The 19,364-nt window shown below is 44.1% G+C and overlaps 1 protein-coding gene across 20 annotated transcripts in view; it reads left to right on the top strand.

The window, feature by feature from the left end:
- Positions 1-19,364, top strand: part of ALS2CL (ALS2 C-terminal like) — an 87,519-nt gene that overhangs the window by 53,019 nt on the left and 15,136 nt on the right. For 10 of the 20 annotated variants that reach the window (XM_055558533.1, XM_055558534.1, XM_055558541.1 and 7 more), the window contains 6 exons: positions 1,841-2,025; positions 2,879-2,988; positions 4,286-4,404; positions 5,372-5,463; positions 9,241-9,570; positions 9,814-9,937. The gene's annotated coding sequence lies outside the window, so the exon portion shown is untranslated. Of the gene's footprint in view, positions 1-1,840; positions 2,026-2,875; positions 2,989-4,285; positions 4,405-5,371; positions 5,464-9,240; positions 9,571-9,813; positions 9,938-19,364 lie in introns of all 20 variants that reach the window. The other 10 variants (XM_055558522.1, XM_055558524.1, XM_055558530.1 and 7 more) reach the window with 10 other exon arrangements.

The following is a 19,364-nucleotide window of genomic DNA, read 5'->3' on the forward strand; positions in this document are numbered from 1 at the left end:
CTTTGACTGTGTGGATCACAATAAACTGTAGAAAATTCTGAAAGAGATGGGAATGCCAGACCACCTGACCTGCCTCCTGAGAAACCTGTATGCAGGTCAGGAAACAACAGTTAGAACTGGACATGGAACAACAGACTGGTTCCAGATAGGAAAAGGAATACGTCAAGGCTGTATATTGTCACCCTGCTTATTTAACTTATATTCAGAGTACATCATGAGAAATGCTGGGCTGGATGAAGCACAAGCTGGAATCAAGATTGCCGGGAGAAATATCAATAACCTCAGATATGCAGATGACACCACCCTTATGGCAGAAAGTGAAGAAGAACTAAAGAGTGTCTTGATGAAAGTGAAAGAGGAGAGTGAAAAAATTGGCTCAAAGCTCAACATTCAGAAAACTAAAATCATGGCATCCAGTCCCATCACTTCATGGCAAATAGATGGGGAAACAGTGGAAACAGTGTCAGACTTTATTTTTCTGGGCTCCAAAATCACTGCAGATGGTGATTGCAGCCATGAAATTAAAAGACACTTACTCCTTGGAAGGAAAGCTATGACCAACCTAGACAGCATATTAAAAAGCAGAGACATTACTTTGCCAACAAAGGTCCATCTAGTCAAGGCTATGGTTTTTCCAGTGGTCATGAATGGATGTGAGAGTTGGACTATAAAGAAAGCTGAGCACCAAAGAATTGATGCTTTTGAACTGTGGTGTTGGAGAAGACTCTTAAGAGTCCCTTGGATTGCGAGGAGATCCAATCGGTCCATCCTAAAGGAGATCAGTCCTGGGTGTTCACTGGAAGGAATGATGTTGAAGCTGAAACGCCAATACTTTGGCCACCTGATGCAAAGAGCTGACTCATTGGAAAAAAAACCCTGATGCTGGGAAATATTGAAGGCAGGAGGAGAAGGGGACGACAGAGGATGAGATGGTTGGATGGCATCTGGACATGGGTTTGGGTGGACTCCGGGAGTTGGTGACGGACAGCGAGGCCTGGCGTGCTGAGGTTCATGAGGTCGCAAAGAGTCGGACACGACTGAGCGAATTAACTGATATGACATTCTCTAAAAAACAAGCCTATAATAACTGCTTTCGGTTAGAGATAGGGGGAGAGCATAACTTCAAAGCCAGAGCTGAAGAAATTGGAGGTGAAGGTGATGGAATTGTTCTGTATCCCGACTGTGGCGGTAGTCCCACAGAGCTGAGTATGTGATAAATTCTTAGAATTGAGCACACACAGAAGAGTCATTTTGCTCTATGTTAATGTACAAATCAAAATTTAAAAATAGAACAGAACTGTTTTTGATTTTTCACTGATTTGATAAGATGCAGTCATTGAAAAGTCTAAAGATTATTTGCGATCCCTGAAACACCACAGAACCTTCTCAGTTGTTGCGTGGACCAGCTGCACCGGTATCACCGAGGAGTTGTTATGAAGGCAGAGGTTATCAAGACCAAAATCCGAATCAAAATCTGCATTTTAACCTGATCCCCAGATGATTCACACACATAGGAAAGTTTAAGAAGCTCAGCTTCAGAATTACAAAGACCAGAGTTTAGTACATCTTCTTAAGCATCAGTCTTCTGAGGAGCACTCTGTAGCTGAGCATCTCTATTTGAAAGGATGTTGATTCCTCTGAGGTTTAGCATCTCCCCCTCAATATGCACTGTTTTTGTTTACAGGAAATCATCTTATCAGAGCCTTGTTAAATGAACACTGGAACAGATTTCTGGTTCTCTCACAGAGCTGTTTTGAATGCATTACTTAAATATATAAACTAGATATGGAAAAGTCCTGTTGAGATTTCTAAGCAGTGGAATTCCACCATTCCCAAACAGGTGTAAGGTGAGAATTCAGAGGGAAAGATGAACCCCAGTGGCTGAAAAAGACAGGGTTACAAGAACTCTCTCTGTTCACTCTACCCTGAGAAGGGCAAGATGAACTTCCATCCCATGTACAGTCAAGTTCAACATCCTTTACCTTTGTGATGAATCTGCTGCTGTCTTGATACGGTGTCAGGAGGGTGAGTATTGCAGCTAGGGTTTGCAGCAGCCCCGGTCTGGTCCTGAAACCTCAGGGCATCAACCCTTTATATGTGGAGGGGAGGTGTTTCAGAAACGACTCAGCCTTTCAAGGTTGCAGGCACCAAATTAGTAGCAGAATCACAGAGATATCATTCCAGGCACACGATGACCTCCTTCCTGGTGGAAAATAGCCCCCATCGCCTGTTCCCCCTACCCACCCCAGGGCAGGTAAGCTTCTGCTCTGGCAGGCCCTGCAGGGACCATGACTTGGCTAGAACCAGAGTTATTGTGCAAAATATGCTCTGGATTATCCGTGAACTTGAACCTGCTGTGCATCAGGCCACCCTCTGCCCTTCAGAGAGTAAATGAGCCCAGGATGGTGTGACAAGCCACGCTTTGGGGTCACTTTACAGGATGACTTAGAGCTGTGTGTTGTCCTTTGGAGCCGCTAATCCACTCAGGGAGCTTGGGGATGACATTTCACAGTTTGCTTAGTTCTCCCCCAGCAGGAGCAGGAACTGGACACCGATGACCATCTTCCAGCAAAGGCATTAAACTGAGAAGGGCTTCTCAGTTGAAAGGGGCCTTCAAGCAATTTCAAGGAGCTTGTTGTGTTCTTGGGTTAAACATCTGAAATGGTCCCTATCTGAGAACAGTCAGGTCATCTTCAGGCCCTGCTGGGCTACTAGTAAGCGTGCTTATAACTTAGTTATGTGAGTGCCAGTGTCAAAGCTCAAGCCTCCACTGTAAAATCCGAGCGCAGTGACGCAAGTGGAATTGCTGATGTTCAATCTGTAGAGGTATTTTAATAAATCTTTTCTCTCCTACTGTGAATGCCTGTTGGAATAGCAGAACCAGATCATGCAGTGGAGGTTTTCTCATCAGGGAAAAGAAGGAGCTAAGCATCACCTATTCAAAATGGTAGCAACAGCAACGCTGATATCACTGGACTGTATGTAAAGGTAAAGATACCCATTTTGCTTTTACTGTTTTTCTGCTGATACATGTTATATGCAAACAGAGAGGACAGGATAAAAAAGCTATTAAAATATCTATTCTGTAAGTTTTTAACTCCGTCTTCCTCTTTAAAAGAAATACACAATGGAACGACATTTAATAGGTGAAAGATTGTCTTGAAAGTTTTTTTTTTTAACTGACATGCCATGTACATATATTCCTCAGACCTTAGACAAACCATTAGCAAGTCCTTTAAGAAAAAATGTATCAACCTGAGCTTCTGAAGAGTTGCTGCTCCTTTGGTGCTCACAAGTGATCTGAAAACCTACTTAAGGCCCTAGCATGGAATTTCACAGTCTCCATAATTCATTTACTCCAAAGGACAAACATTTCTGATTTTTGTAGTTTGACTGAATTTTGAATTGACAACACAGAGTCAAAAGATTGACAGACCCATGTGACCCATGACGTTGCTGAACCACTGAATTCACCAGCCCTAGAGGCTTCCAACTTAGGAAACCATCATAAGTGAGAACATGAATTTCCTTCATAGTCCTAAGTCAGTTGAGATGTTCTTTCACATCTTTTTCTCTAGAATATAATCTATTCTTTCTCCTTTCCTGTTCTTTCTGAATTTTCCCTCTCCTCATCTTTCTGGTAAGGTTTCCATACACACTGGCTCAGACACGCACATGGGAAAAGGCATACATTTGGAGGCTCTGGGCTTCCCTGGTGGCTCAGCTGGTAAAGAATCTACCTGCAATGAGGGAGACCTGGGTTTGATCCCTGGGTTAGGAAGATCCCCTGGAGAAAGGAATGGCTACCCACTCCAGTATTCTGGCCTGGAGAATTCCATGGACTGTATCCATGGGGTCGCCAAGAGGAGGACACGACTGAGTGACTTTCATTTTCTCTTGGAGTCTCTGGGTTTGAATCTCAGCTCTGTCACTGGTTGATTCACACTAGTTAAGTAGTTTTGTTACGTCTCAGCTTCTTCATTGTAAAAGAGGAATGATAAAACCTATAGAGAGGGACTTTGCTGGGGGTCCAGTGGCTAAGACTCTGAGCTCCTAATGCAGGGCGCCTGGGTTTGATCCCTGGTCAAACTAGATCCCACATACCGTGACTAAAGATCCCACATTCCACAGTTAAGACCTGGCACAGCCAAATATATATATATATACACATATATATATACTGCTTATATATATATATTTTAAACCTGTAGAGAGATATAATAACAGTAAACAATTGTTTTATTAGTATTATAAATAAAAGCTAACATTTATTAACCCTCTTTAGGTGTCTGGTACTGTTCTAAGCTTTATAGGTACAAGCACAGTATGCTATACATTGTACACCTAAGACTGGGGACTATCGTCACTCCCACTTCATAGATAAAAAGACAGCGGTACAAAAGGGTAAGCATCTTATCTGAGGTCATATCGACAGTAAGTGACAGATTGGGGTTTGAACCCAAGCAGCGTGACTTCAAAGCCCTTAATCCATTGTGAGCTCCAGCATTGTTAAAGGTCACACCCAGATTTCTCTGAGTCTCTGCCCTGTGCTTCCATCGTCTGCTCCCCAGTGATAAGTTTCATGGGGATGGGGGTTGAAACTTCATGCAAAGCTGTGGGGCTGCCAGATAAAGTGAGAAGAGAGGACAGCACTCAGGCCAGACCCCCCTCCCTCAAGGGACATCTCTTGGGCACCGAGGTCATGTCAGTACCAGTAGGGCAGCCCATATAGGCTCTGTCGGGGTCTTGCTGTTTTCTTTGTTTGAACTGTTTATTTTGAAATAATTATAGATTCACAGGGAATTCGAAAGAGATGGACAGGGTGGCGCTGCACACCCTCCACCCAGTTTCTGCCAGAGTTAGCACCTTGTATAACCACAGTGCAAGAGCAAAACCAGGAAATACCCTGGTACCATCCACAGAGCTTCTTCAGGTTTCCCTGGTTTCACAAGCACTTGTGTGTGTGTGTGTAGCTCTGTGTAGTTTTATGTGTGTGGATTTGCACGTCTGCCATCACAGTCAAGATACAGACTTGTTCCATGGTACGGATCCCCCGTGTTTTCCTTTTATACTCCCTCCTTCCTTCCACCCCAAACCTCTGCCAACTACTAATTTTTCCTTCATCTCTGCAATTTTGTCATTTCAGTAATGCTATATACTGCAGAAACCATGCAGTGTGAACTTTTGAGGTTGACTTTTTGCATTCAGCCAGATTTCCTTGAGATCCATTTAAACTGTTGTGTGCATCAACAGTTTGTTCCTCTGCATTGCTCAGTAGTAGCCCATGATGTGAATGCATCAGCTTCTTTCATTATTTACTTATTGAAGGATGTTTTGATTCTTTCCGGTTTTTTGGATATTATACCCAAAGCTTCTATGAACATCCATGTACAGGCTTTTTGAGAACAGACGAAAATCCTTCTCTGGAATAAATACCCAAGAGCTCAATTGCTGGGTCATATGGTAAGTATTTGGGCTTCCCTGGTAGGTCACCTGGTAAAGAATCTGCCTGCATGCAGGAGACCCTGGTTCAATTCTTGGGTTTGGAAGACCCCCTGGAGAAGGGATACACTCCAGTATCCTTGGGCTTCCCTGGCGGCTCATATGATAAAGAATCCACCTGAAATGCAGGAGACCTAGGTTCAATCCCTAGGTTGGGAAGGTCCACTAGAGGAGGGCATGGCAACCCACTCCAGTATTCTTGCTTGGAGAATCCCCATGGACAGAGGAGCCTGGTAGGCTACAGTCTGTGGCATTGCACAAAGTCAGACATGACTAAGCGACTAAGCACAGGGCAGTCCATGGTAAGTATTAATACATGTTTAGGTTTTTAAGAAACAGGGAAACTGCTTTGTTTTTTAAAACTATTCTTTTTAAAATAATTTCACACAACAGAAATTTTGTTAGGAAAGAATAGTACAAAGAATTTCATACTGTCACCAAGATTAACCAAATGTTAAGTTTGCAACATTTGCTATAGCATTTCCTACATCTCTCTCTCTCTCTTTCTCTCTACCTATCTATCTCTCTGTCTCTATCTATCCATTCATCCATCCATCCATCCATCATCTCATTTCTGGACTGTTTTAAAGTAAGCTGCATACATCATGTCATTTTTCTCTTTGTTGTTGCTGAGTCGCTAAGTCATGTCTGACTCTTTGTGGCCCCATGGACTGTACCACACTAGGCTTTCCTGTCCTTCACTATCTCCTAGAGTTTGCTCAAACTCATGTCCATTGAGTCGGTGATGCCATCCAACCATCTCATCCTCTGTTGCCCCCTTCTCTTCTTGCCCTCAATCTTTCCCAGCATCAGGTTCTTTTCCAATGAGTAGGTTCTTCGAATTAGATGGCCAAAGTACTAGAGCTTCAGCTTCAGCATCAGTTCTTCCAATGACTATTCAGGGTTGATTTCCTTTAGGATTGATTGGTTTGATCTCCTTATAGTCCAAGGCACTCTCAAGAGTCATTTTCCTCCTAAATACTTCATATTTCAGTCTGTATTTCCTAAAAACAAGGACATTCACTTATATAACCACCATATAGTGGTCAAAATGAGGAAGTTTAACAATTATTATCTCAAACACATGTTTTTCAGATTTTTCTCAATGCAACTGATAGCAGTTCTCCCCCCTGAAATCCAATCCAAGATCATACAGACATTGCGATCTCCATGAATCTGGAAAAATTGCTCTTCCTTTTAATTTAATTAACTAATTAATTTAGGTCTTTTGTGACAGTGGCAGTTTTTAATACCAAGGGTCAGTATTTTATAGAATATCCTTCAGCTCGGCTTTGTGTGATATCTTGTCATCATTAGAATCAGATTATGGATTTTTGGCCTAAGTGCCACTGAAGTGATGTTTCCCGCTCAGGGCACCCTAGCAGGAGGCACAGATAGCCATTTGTTCCAGTGCTGGTGGTGTCAGTGTTGATCATTGATTAACATAGTATCTGCCAGTTTTATCCACTGTAAAGCTATTATTTCTCCCTTTATAGTAAGTATTTTGTGGGGAACTAATATGAGAATGTGTAAATATCTTGGTGCTCATCAAACTTCTAGCCTCTAGGTTTAGCATTCACTGATGACTCCTGCCTGCAACATTTTTTTATAATAATAAACATTTTTATAAATCTAATTCCATCTTTCCTTCTACATGTATTAGCTGGCATTCTACAGTAGTGTTTGCTCTTCTCAACTATCTGTCTGTCTATTGGTCAGTCTAGATATTGTCAGTATGGACTCATGGATTATTATTTTATTCAATGGATTATAATCTCTTATTACCATTTTTTATTTCAATGCCCAGACTACTGCAGATTTGCGAGGGGTAGCCTCTTCAAGCCAGCTTCTATGTTTTTTGACACATCCCCATCCTTCCCTGGTGGCTCAGACAGTAAGAATCTGCCTGTGATGCAGGAGATCTGGGTTCAATCCCTGGATTGGGAAGATCTCCCAAAGAAGGGAATGGCTACCCACTGTAGTATTCTTGCCTGGAAAATCCCATGGACAGAGGAGCCTGGCAGGCTACAGTCCATGGAATAGCAGAGTCTGACATGACTGAGTGACTAACAACAAAAACAACATCCTTCTTGAGGCCTTCCTTACTTTTTAGCACAAGACGTTCCAGGCTTATCTTGTACCTTTCCTGCCCCAGCCCTGGTATTAGCCACTTCTCTTTGAAGCCCTGGCTCCTTTTACTGAGAAAAGTGTTGATGCAGCAAGACCAGGGTGCTGGGTGTGCCTATTGCATTGGAGAGGTCACAGCTTCCAAACCCTCTCAGCATCTGGGTTTCGAGCTTTCTGAAGTTGAGTTAGGGGGACGCTGCATAACCTAATGCTGCTTGATTGGTTTCTAGTTGCATTCATTCCTAAGACAGCCCTATACACTGGAAATGGGATGTTTTCTGAGTTGAGGGTTGGAACAATGCCCTTAGTGAACTTGGCTTGGCCTAGCAGGGCAGCTGCGAGAGCTATACAGCTGAAGCAGTCCTTGGATACAGGAGAGAAGACGGGGCCACAGCCCGAGGAGAAGACCCCTGAAACAGCCACCAGACAGAGCATTTGGAAAATGCAGCTGCTTTGCTCCTCACGTAGCTCCTGTCCCAGAGGAGACCCTGCTAGATGGAGATGTTGTTGCTTCTGCTGTTGATTTTGTTGTTATTGTACATTGCCTTTCTCCTTTCTTAAAAACAAGGAATTTGTGGTGATTCAATTTTTGTCTCAAAATGGTGAAGGAGAATTCCAGGGGTTGCCAGAGCCCAGCTGGACTTGGTGATGTTGTGCTCAACATGGCATATACTCTTAGCTCTGAGAGCTGAGTTATCAGATATGGTGGTGGGGATGGGCAGAGAGAGAGCAAAATAAAAGCGTGAAAATAGGACTCTCCGACAGAAGATAACTACCCAGGTTTAAAAACCCTCCTCCAAATGGGCCAAGGGAAACCGATTAGTAAGACCAGCCTGTATACCAGGTATCCTAATCTTTAAGAGTCATTCAGCTCTAGGCCAGTGGGGACCTGGTCTAGCCAGCAGGCTCACAAATGGGACTTAGTGAGATCCTTTTTATAAGGAACAGGGCTGCTTTACTAAGCTTGGGGGCTTCGTGGAAGCAAAAAAGTTATGAATCTTTGGTTAGAAGAGGGCTGGCAGGAAATATACTTGCAGGCCAGACCAAGGAAGTGGAAGAGTCCCCAGGAAAGGCCATCCCCGACCTTTGCAATAGGGCTCTGAGAAGCCCCTCGTTAGAGGAAAGTACTTTCATTCAGCACCAAGATGCAAATACTGCCCCTCAACAATGTTAGGCCTTTTTCAGGCAAGTTCAAGGTCAGTAAGGCAGAAATCGGGGGAGGCCAACACAGCCTCTTACTAACCTGGGTTTTGCAACACTGCAAGTATTTATATGGGTTGCATGATATTTCTGGCCCTTAATTCAGCTGCTTTTCTGGGATAAGCTCACTGGAGCAGGAAAGGCCTTCCTAGGGCTGGTAGCACTGAACTTTCCTGTTAAGAAAATGGTTGTCCCTCTTTCTAATACTCCATGAAGTGAGTTTCATTCCCTAAAAAATTCACACTGCTTTACGCACGACATATTAGTTATCCCATTGTTTCATACTTGCAAAGAATGTAAAATTAGTAAGATGATAAAATATTTAAATTTAAGTAGAGGAGATTTTACTTTGCCGACAAAGACATTACTTTGTTGCAAAGGTCTGTCTAGTCAAAGCTATGGTTTTTCCAGTTGTCATGTGTGGATGTGAGAGTTGGACCATGAAGAAAGCTGAGTGCTGAAGAATTGATGCTTTTGAACTGTGGTGTTGGAGAAGACTCTTGAGAGTCCCTTGGATGTCAAGGAGATCAAACCAGTCAATCCTAAAGGAAATCAACTCTGAATATTCATTGGAAGGACTGATACGGAAGTTGAAGCTCCAATACTTTGGCCACCTGATGCGAAGAACTGACTCATTGGAAAAGACCCTGGTGCTGAGAAAGATTGAAAGCAGGATGGGAATGGGGCAACAGAGGATGAGATGGTTGGACGGCATCACCGACTCAATGGACATGCGTTTGAGTAAGTTCTGGGAGTTGGTGATGGACAGGGAGGCCTGGCCTGCTGCAGTACATGCAGCATGAGTCGCAAAGAGTCGGATGTGACTGAGTGACTGAACTGAACTGAGAGGAGGCTAATTTTCTATGAGTGGGACAGAGAAAGATGAAACTAATATTTATGTATGTTCTATTGTGAAGCATTTGATGCTGTATTGTAGTTCTTTACTGATTGTCCTCACATGAGGTTCTTGTCCCTATTTTATAGACATGAAAACTGAGTCTGGGAAAGACTGAACAACAAGCCTATGATCTCACAGCTGGAAATGGCAGAGCTGAGGCTCAAGCCTATGTCAGTCTGATCTCAAAGTCTGCAAGTGCTGTTGAAGCTGGTATGTTTGTACCTGGTTGAAATTGGCCTGTATATTAGGCACATAGGATATCAATGGTAAATATCCATGTAACAACATGATTAACATTGTGTAACCTGATCCGCACTTGAGGATGCCTCTACTTAAAGATTATTATCTGTCTTTTTTCTGCGGTTGCTCAGCAGTAACGAATCTGCCTGCCAATGCAGGAGATGTAGGTTCAATCCCTGGGTTGGGAAGATCCTCCTGGGGAAGAAAATGGCAACGCACTCCAGTATTCTTGCCTGGAAAATTCCATGGACAGAGGAGCCTGGCGGGCTGCAGTCCATGGGGTTGCAAAGAGTCAGACATGACTTAGAGACTAAACATACATGAAACGTGAAATATAGTCACCACAAGCAAGAGGTCTTTGGATGGCTGGGCCAAACCCAAGAGAAGTCTGGAAGCTGTGTTGGCAGTCCACAGCAGCACTGTGTCCCTGACTTTGTCATCCCTGGATGACTTTAGCCTTAAACCTGCGCTCCTTCACTGGGACCCGTGGGGTGGTTAAATAGGAAGTAGCTTACCATCTTTCATCTCCCTTCCTCTTCTCTCAGCAATTCTTTTTCCAGGGCTAATTCGCTTTCAGGCTCTGCCTGACCTAATGAAGAGGCTGGGAGCCCTGAGATATGACTGTGATCCTGCACAGCTGAACATTTAATATTGATTTTGTAGGACATTTTTTAATTTACAAAGTGCTTTCAATCACATTGTCTAATGAGTTATCAACAAGGGTTAGGAAAAGTGGTAAGAAGTAAGGTAAAGATGACAAAAAGCGTTAAGATGAGCCTGGGAATGAAGCTGATCCTCTGGAGATGGGGTGGAGGTTGATGAAGAAAGATTGTGTTGGTGAGCCAGCCCCTGAGCACCAGGCAGAGTAAGGACAGGACTTGACAGAATCACTGACCCACAAGCCCCATTTCCCAAGACCCTTGCCCACTGCAGACCCCAGCTGATAGAGAGCCAGGAACTGTAATTTCTCCAAGAGACAGCTACGGCGAACTCTGACAGAAGCTTCCCTCTGACGCTTCACATGCCTTCATGTGGTCAGGACCACAGGGCCATTTTGTGATGCGTTTATCTATGCCCTGGTGGCTTATCCTTAAGAACCTCATTTAGAATGGTGCTTTGCCAAAGATAAGAGTTGTGAAGTTGACAGGGCCTGGGACTGCGTCTCTCTTGGCCTGACCTTTTCTACTCCTTTATGAGTCTGATCCATATTCCATTACCTTCAGATAAGCTGTGCTTGCTTGGCGGGGAGTGGGTGCCAGTGAGTAAGCTGCCTGGATTCTACCAGCATTTTCACAGTCTTCCCTGCCATTCTGTACAGAAAAATGAGAATGGAGGCAGATTTTCCAGCAGTGCCGTGGGGAAAATTATTCTGGGCAAGGACTTTATGAACTCTTTCCAGCCACCAAAAATGAGGCTGCTGAGTCCAGGCGTGTCTGGCCAAGCACGTCCTTACGTTTCAAGGGTACAGCTTGGGAAGGCGGGGCGGCCCTCACAGCAGCCGCTCTCTGGCCAGCCCCGAGGCTGGCCGCATGAAGGGGGATTGGGTCGGTGCCCCTGTGATGGAGCTCCTCCACCACTCCCCGCCGGATGTGAGTGGGTGAAAACAGGTGTGCAGAGGATGGTATGCTGATGCCCTCTGTCAGGAGTGCAGCTGGTGGTCTGTGAGCCAGCTCCCAGCCAGGGCCGCCTCTGCGCAGCGGCGATACCAGCAGCTGGACCCAAGGGCCTCCCTCCACCCACAGTCAGGACCCTGTGCTCTCCAGGATTTCCTGACGATGGTCTGCTCACTCCAGTGACGAGACGTGACTTGGTGCATAAAGTGGGGATCTATTCCCCACAGAGTGATAATACTGTTGTTTCAGATTTGAACACTGAACCTGAGTATTTCCATTTGCTCCATATTTAGCACCACCTGCTCTGTACTTTTCCCCTCTGTGTAGTTGTCTCTCTATACCCCAAGCTATGGGCACCATGGCCTGTGGGGTTATGTCCTGTGCGTCCTGGTGTGTTTGCCCCAGGCATCTAGGACAATGCTTTGTTGCTGTTGTTCAGTTGCTAAGCTGTGTCTGACTCTTTGCAACCCCATGGAATGTGGCACATCAGGCTTCCCTGTCCTTAACTATCTCCCAGAGTTTGTTCAAATTCATGTCCATTGCATCAGTGATGCTATCTAACCATCTTATCCTCTGCTGCCTTCAATCTTTCCCAGCATCGCGGTCTTTCCCAAAGAGTTGGCTCTTTGTATCAGGGGGCCAAAGTGTTGGAGCTTCAGCTTCAGCATCAGTCTTTCCCAGTGAATATTCAGGACTGATTTCCTTTAGGATTGACTGGCTTGATCTCTTTGCTGTCTAAGGGCCTCTCAAGAGTCTTCGTCAGCACCACAGTTTGAAAGCATCAATTCTTGGTCACTCAGCCTTCTTTTTGGCCCAACGCTCACATCCATACATGACCACTGGAAAAATCATAGCTTTGACTATATGAACCTTTGTTAACAAACTGATGTCTCTGCTTTTTAATACACTATCTAGGTTTGTCATAGTTTTCCTTCCAAGGAGCAAGCGTCTTTTAATTTCATGGCTGCAGTCACCATCTGCAGTGATTTTAGAGCCCAAGACAATAAAATCTGTCCCTCCTTCCACTTTTCCCCTTCTATTGCTGTGAAGTGATGGGACTGGATGCCATGACTCTTCGTTTTTTGAATGTTGAGTTTTAAGCCAGCTCTTTCACTTTCCTCTTTCACCCTCTTCAAGAGGCTCTTTAGTTCCTCTTCACTTTCTGCCATTAGAGTAGTATCATCTACATACCTGAGGTTGTTGATATTTCTCCTGGCAGTCTGTGGGGTTGTGATTCATCCAGCCTGACATTTTGCATGATGTACTCTGCAGATAAGTTAAATAAGCAGGGTGACAATATTCAGCCTTGTCATACTCCTTTCACAATTTGCATACAGCAAGCATTTTTTCCCATACTAAATGTTTGTTAGCTCAAGAAAATCAGTAACAGTAGATTTAATTTGATTCAAACCCCTATTTGGGGAATGAGATGGGGCTAGGGATGGAGGATGGGGCTTAAGGACCTGGAATATGGAGTCAGCGTTGGAATCTGTCTTCACCTACCAGCTGTTTGGCCTTGGGCAGGTTAGTCACCCTCTCTGAGTCTCAGTTTCTTTCGCTGTGAAATGGAGGTAGTGATAGTTACTCAACACTATTGTTGAAAGCATCAAATGGGATCACAAGCATGTACACATTTTCTAGCAAAGTTCCTGGCGAAGCAAGTCCACGATAGATGGATGAGTATTGGAAACTGTTATGAAAACATTAAGAACCAAAAGGGTTAAATGAATTGCCCCAATTAATACAATGAGTACTATTTATTCAATTACACTACAGTGTGGGGTATGCGTACTTAGTCATATCTGACTCTTTGTGACCCCCTGGACTGTAGCCTGCCAGGCTCTTCTGTCCATGGGATTCTCCAAGCAAGAATACTGGGATGGGTAGCCACTCCCTTCTTCAGGTTCCAACAAAAGAAGCCACTGCAATGAGAAGCCTCGGTACCACAACTAGAGAATAGCCCCTGCTTGCCATAACTAGAGAGAAGTCTGCCTGGAGCAATGAAGACCCAGCTCAGCCAAAACCAAAAAACCCTATGGAAAAAAAGAGAAGATGATGAAGAGGCCAGCTAGGGCAGAGAGCTGAGTCCCAGGCAGCTGCTGTTCCTTCACCTCCAGCCTGGGAGCCAGGAGATGGGCCTGGTCTTTGCCCTCACCTTGGGGAAGGATGGACCCCTCTACCTGCTGGGGCTGCCACCTCGGGCAAGTGTAAACATTGTTTTCAGGCAAGAGCAACAAAAAAATGCTCTACTCCTGATATATTCAGGGAAATCATCTATTGGATTTTAGTCCAAATGTCTCCCAAGGTGGAGGCTGTGCACAAAAAGGCTTAGGGGAGTCTGGCCACCTCTGGTCATGCCAGGTGTCTTGCCCAGGAGTGGAGCAGAAGGGTGCTGGGAGCTGAAGGAAATGCCCTGAAGTGTGAACTCAAGTTACTCAGTACTGCTGTGTGGGGGTTGAACTCTGAAATGTTTTGCCTTTTGCAGAAGAATAAATAAAGGGAAAGAAAGAAGAAAGGGATACACTCCTCTTAATGATCCCATTAAAATGGGAACCTCATCTACCAACTTTCTAAAGCCATTGTTTTAGAACCAGGCCAAGTGCTCAGCTCTGTTTATGTTTGGCCAGGGGTGTTTAGCACACGCTGCAGTGAGGCAGCCAGAGGGAAAACTGTTTGGAAGAGACTTACAGGAAGAGAGCTGATTCCTGGGAAGCGTGGTGGTGGGACCTCCCCGCCTCCCTTCCAAAACCTTTCTTGAGCACCACTCACATGCTGGCACTGGTGCCCGTGGGGACGACGATGAGCAGCCTGCCCGGGCCCTCATTCTGCCCACAGCACATGGAGGCTCAGGCCTTGAGACAACTTGCTGGCAATGGAGGGGGTGAGACTTGCTCCTAGGCCGTTGGAGTCCAAATCCACTGTGCTGGGAAAAAGACCAAGCTTTGGACAGCCAGCGCTTGGCAGCCTGAAAAGGTGTGTCTGAGGTTTCCTGCTCTTCTCCATCCTCTTTAAAGCCCCTTCTTTCTCATCACTCCACCTCTTCCCAGCAGAGGCCCCACCCAAGGAAGAGGCTTTTCTCCCCCGTGTGCAGGAAAGAGCTTGCTTGGCTTCTTCCAGGGTCAAAGGGAAAAGTGGCTCTTCAATAAGAATTATCCGATCTACTTCATGGTCTCCAGGAGCATGTGTATTATTGAATACCTATGGCTCTGAGCCTCCTTTTGGCCATTTTTCAATGGGCGGTTGTAACAACTCACTTCCCAGTGAGAGCACATGCCTCAGTGATTGATAAACACCAGGGGAAGGGCCACATCCATTTCAAAGAACATCAGTCAGGTCTGCCCACCTAACAGTTTCAAGTTGGAAGGAAGCTAGGGACCAGTAACATGGCCATACGGGGAGAAGGTGCTGTCTTCCCAACTCCACACTCTAGATGTGGTCGCTGGCCCTGCAGACTAGTGTGCACCGGGCAGCTGTTATTCCTTCTCCTAAGAAGTGAGATGAGGCAAGGCTGAACTCAGAACTAGCTCCAGATAGCTGTGCAGAGTGACTCTTGCAGACAAAACGATGAGCTTCCTATATTTTCCTGTGAAAGGTTGTTGCTGAACCACGAAAGATGCCAGGATTCTTGGCCTCCAGAGGGGATGAAATCAATCTGGGGCCAGAGATGAGGCTTGATCGCTCAGAGCTTTTGTGTAATAAGGTTTTATTAAAGTATAAAAAAGATAAAGAAAGCTTCTGACATAGGCATCAGAAGGGGGCAGAGCCTAGAAATTGACTCTCTCACCTGGCTGGAGTGCACATCACCTATTGCTATATTACCTGGTGCTTCTATCTTGGGGCTTTTAGAAGCTCATGGAGTTACAAGGCAATTAGTTTTATCTTCCTTTGTGGACTTCTCTCCTTCCCCTGCCCAGAGAGAGAGGAAGGAATCTTGGACTTGGGGTGACTCTGACCCTTGGTTAGGCTATATGCCTAGGCTGTCAGAGATGAAGCCAAGACCATCAACAACTCTGAGTGGAGACAGAGCCAAAGCTTTGAGAGAAGGGTCTTAGGCGAAGAATCTAACCAAGGCTGTGTTTTGTTGGAAGGTGCATTTGACATTTCTGTTTGTAACTGGGATGTGTTTGTATAACTGGGACACCCTTCAGAGCGGGAAACACCTTTTATCCAAATATCTCCAAGTACCATAGAAAAATGAACATCTTACTTTTCATGATTCCAGACAAAATTTGATTTTCTTCTCATAGCACACGGGTTTTATTTTGATGGGCTAGTCTGGAAAATCTGACTGACATTTCTGATTGACATTGATTACATGCTGATGTATCTAGTCTGTAGTCCTTGGCTTTTTTTTTTTTTTTTTTCTGAATAAAAATAAACCAGAGTGATCTGGAATTAGATAATATCGCACTTGTCTTCTGATTCCTACTGCATGAGGGCTCCCTGTGCAACTGGGGTTAATCTGTGATGGGTTAATTTACATCATGCATTCAACATAAGAAATAATTGTGTGGCTTAGAAGTGCTATATCACTTAGGAGAAGAATTGTGACCTCCCTCTTCTGCTTTCTTTTCTTCATTTATCCGCCCCCCCCCCCCCCCAATCAGAGTTGACCTAGTGGGTGAGGTGGGCCAATTCTCCTGGGAGTTGCAGAGGCTCCTGGAAGTGACCACAGCTGGGGAGGGCCTTCTTCTCTGAAGGAGCCACAGACCATACTGAGATCAGTTTTGTCACACAGCATGCTGCCTGTTCTTCCTGTCTTTATCATCTTCCCTCCCAATGGGGATGTAGGAGATGGTCTCCAGAAGTGTTAATTGTCTTTAATGCAGCTGTTAATGAGAAAGGAGATGATAAGGAACCAGTCCCCTTCCTGCCTTCCTCCCCCTCTTCTTCCCTCCCTCCCTCCTTCCCTCCCTCTTCCATCTACAGTAGCTACAGAGCAGCTCTAGGGTCCCTGGAGGTTTGGCACCCAGGGGTTGAGGATGCTGACAGACCAGTGAGACAGACAGGAAAACAAATCAGGGTGTTGGAGTGTTATGGGATCTATGAGAGACCTGTGGGGGGATTCAGCTCACAGAGTGGTCCTTCCCCCGCAGTAGTTGGAGTAGGGGTGGAGAGACAGGAAAAGTAGAAGGGGAAGGAGGGGTGGAGGCACAGATCATATTTATCACCCTACCCTTGTGAGATGCTTGTATTATACAGGCCCAGCTGTACCTCTGCTAAGGTGGATATTGCATTTTTTTCTCTTCCATTTGTGGTTTATTACAGGATATTGACTATAGTTCCTTGTGCTACACAGTAGGACCTCATTGTTTATCCATCCTATATATAATAGTTTGTATCTGCTAGTTCCAACTCTCAATCTTTCTCTCCCCTACCCATCCCCCTTGGCATCTTCTGTATGAAGATGCATCTACTTGCATCATACAAGTCTTCTGTATGTCTGTGAGCCTGTTTTATAGATAAGTTCATTTGTGTTATATTTTAAATTCCCTATATAGGAGATATGATATGGTATTTGTCTCTTTCCAAATTATTTCACTTTGTATGATCATCTCTGGGTCCATCCATATTGCTGCAAATGGTATTGTTTCATTTTTATGGCTAACATCCCATTGTATTTATGAGTATATAGATATGTACCACATCTTCTTTATCTATTCAGCTGTTGGGCATTTTGGTTGCTTCCATGTCTTGGCTATTGTAAATAGTGCTGCTATGAACATAGAGGTGCATGTATCTTTTCACATTTTGTCCAAATATAGGCCCAGGAGTGGGATTGCTGGATCATATGGCAACTCTATTTTTAGCTTTTTGGGGAACCTCCCTAGTGACTTTTTGACTCAGGAGTCCAAAGATCTGGTCCCTTACCTCAACAGGAGACAGCTCTGAAGGGCCATCCCAGCCCTGGAGCTCCCACGGCATCCGTTGAGGCCTGTTACACACAGCATCTCTGCTGCACAGCAACCGTGCAGTTACCTTCTTCCAGAAGGCAGCTCCCTGAAAGTGTTGTTTTCAGGAGCTCCTCCCAGGAAGCTCCTTCTGAACACCCACAGCTCAGGTTCGTGGGAACCTGACCAGGACTCATCCTAGACATAACCATTTTCCTCTGTGCTGTAGTTTCCTCCAGCTTCCTTTTATTTATTGACGTTATCATCCCATAAATCTATCATAATTTTCACTGAAATAGAGACAACCCTTCTCCATCTAACCACTCATCTTGAAGTCGATTTTTTTCCCCCTGTAATTTCATAGTTGTCCCTGGCTAACTGCCTTGCTCTCCCATGAACACTTCCATGGACCTCACAAATCTGTAACCTCACAAATATAAACATTATAACTAATTCTTGCCTTTACTCTTTACAAAATCTTAACTTCCCGTTATAAAATCAGTTATGTGCAATTGTAGTTAGCTTAGAAAACAAGATGAAAATCTACCCATAATCCCTCTACTTGGAAATGACCATTTCAATATTTTCATGTTTCTTACCTTTTATGAACTCTAGTTGAAGCTACACTATACTCTGCTTTCTCACCTGACATTGTGTTTTACACATTTCAAGTCATTAAATATTCTAAAGATGGTACTTTAAAGGTGGTCGTATTCCAAGGTTAAGGTTGAGTTCTTATGCAAGTTCTTATGCAACCCTTCTCTGATGTCAGGCCTCTGGGTCAGCAACAGTGTTTTGAGTGAACCAGGGCAAGTCCACCCACTTGGAGTAACAGGGCCAGAGGGCAAAATGCTTTCCAGCTAGTGTGGACCCAGGTGTGTCTTTATTGTTTCCCATGTGGACACTTCAAGAAGTCTGTAAGGCTTTTGAGGGTAGAATCTAGAGTCTTTTGCATCCCCTTGAACACCATTTCTCAGAATATACTTTTCGTTCATGATTTTAGATAGCATACAGGTGAACATTATTATTATTCATTTTTGTTCTTTAAAATTTAGGGACTGGTATAAATTATTCAGGCTTCACAAATGCTATTGTTTTGGACAAGTAAAAAGCACTTAGAAAAAAAGTGGATAGATACTCAAGATCACCAATGACTAGGGAAATGCAAATCAAAACCACGTAAGATACTACTTCATACCCATTAGAATAGCTATTATGAAAAAAATAAAAGCAGTGCCCAGAAAGCAATAGGGTGCAGGAAAATTGGAATATTTATGCCTTGCTGATGGGCATGTAAAATGGTGAAGCTGTTGTGGGAAACGTACAGCAGTTCTTTACAAAATTAAAACAGAATTATGATATGATCCAGCAATTCCACTTGTGACTCTATACATCAAAGAACTGAAAGCAGGGACTGAAAGATGTACTTATACACCAATGTTCACATCACATTATTCATAATAGCCAAAAGGTAGAAACCAAATGCCATTAATGGATGGATAACCAAATGTGGTATATACATATAATGGAATATTTATTTGGCCTTTTAAAAGAAATGAAGTTCTGACACATGGGTGAACCTTGAAGACAGTATACTGAGTGAAATATGCCAGTCACAAAAGGATGTATATGACTACTTATGTGAGGTGTCTAGAATAAACTCATGGACACAAAATAGACTAGTGGCTGCCAGGGGCTGTGGGGAGGAAAAATGAGTTGTTACTGAGTTTCAGTTTTAAAAGATGAAAAAATTGTGGAAATGGATGGTGGTGATGGTTGCCCAATAGTGTGAATGTACTTAATGTCACTGAACTTTACTCTTTAAAAATGGTTGAAATAATGAGTGAATATAGATTACAATTTAAAGCACAGGTGATGTGGCCCAAATAAGGT

The sequence above is a fragment of the Bubalus kerabau genome, chromosome 20 (genome assembly GCF_029407905.1).
Source record: "Bubalus kerabau isolate K-KA32 ecotype Philippines breed swamp buffalo chromosome 20, PCC_UOA_SB_1v2, whole genome shotgun sequence".
NCBI classification, from domain to species: domain Eukaryota; kingdom Metazoa; phylum Chordata; class Mammalia; order Artiodactyla; family Bovidae; genus Bubalus; species Bubalus kerabau.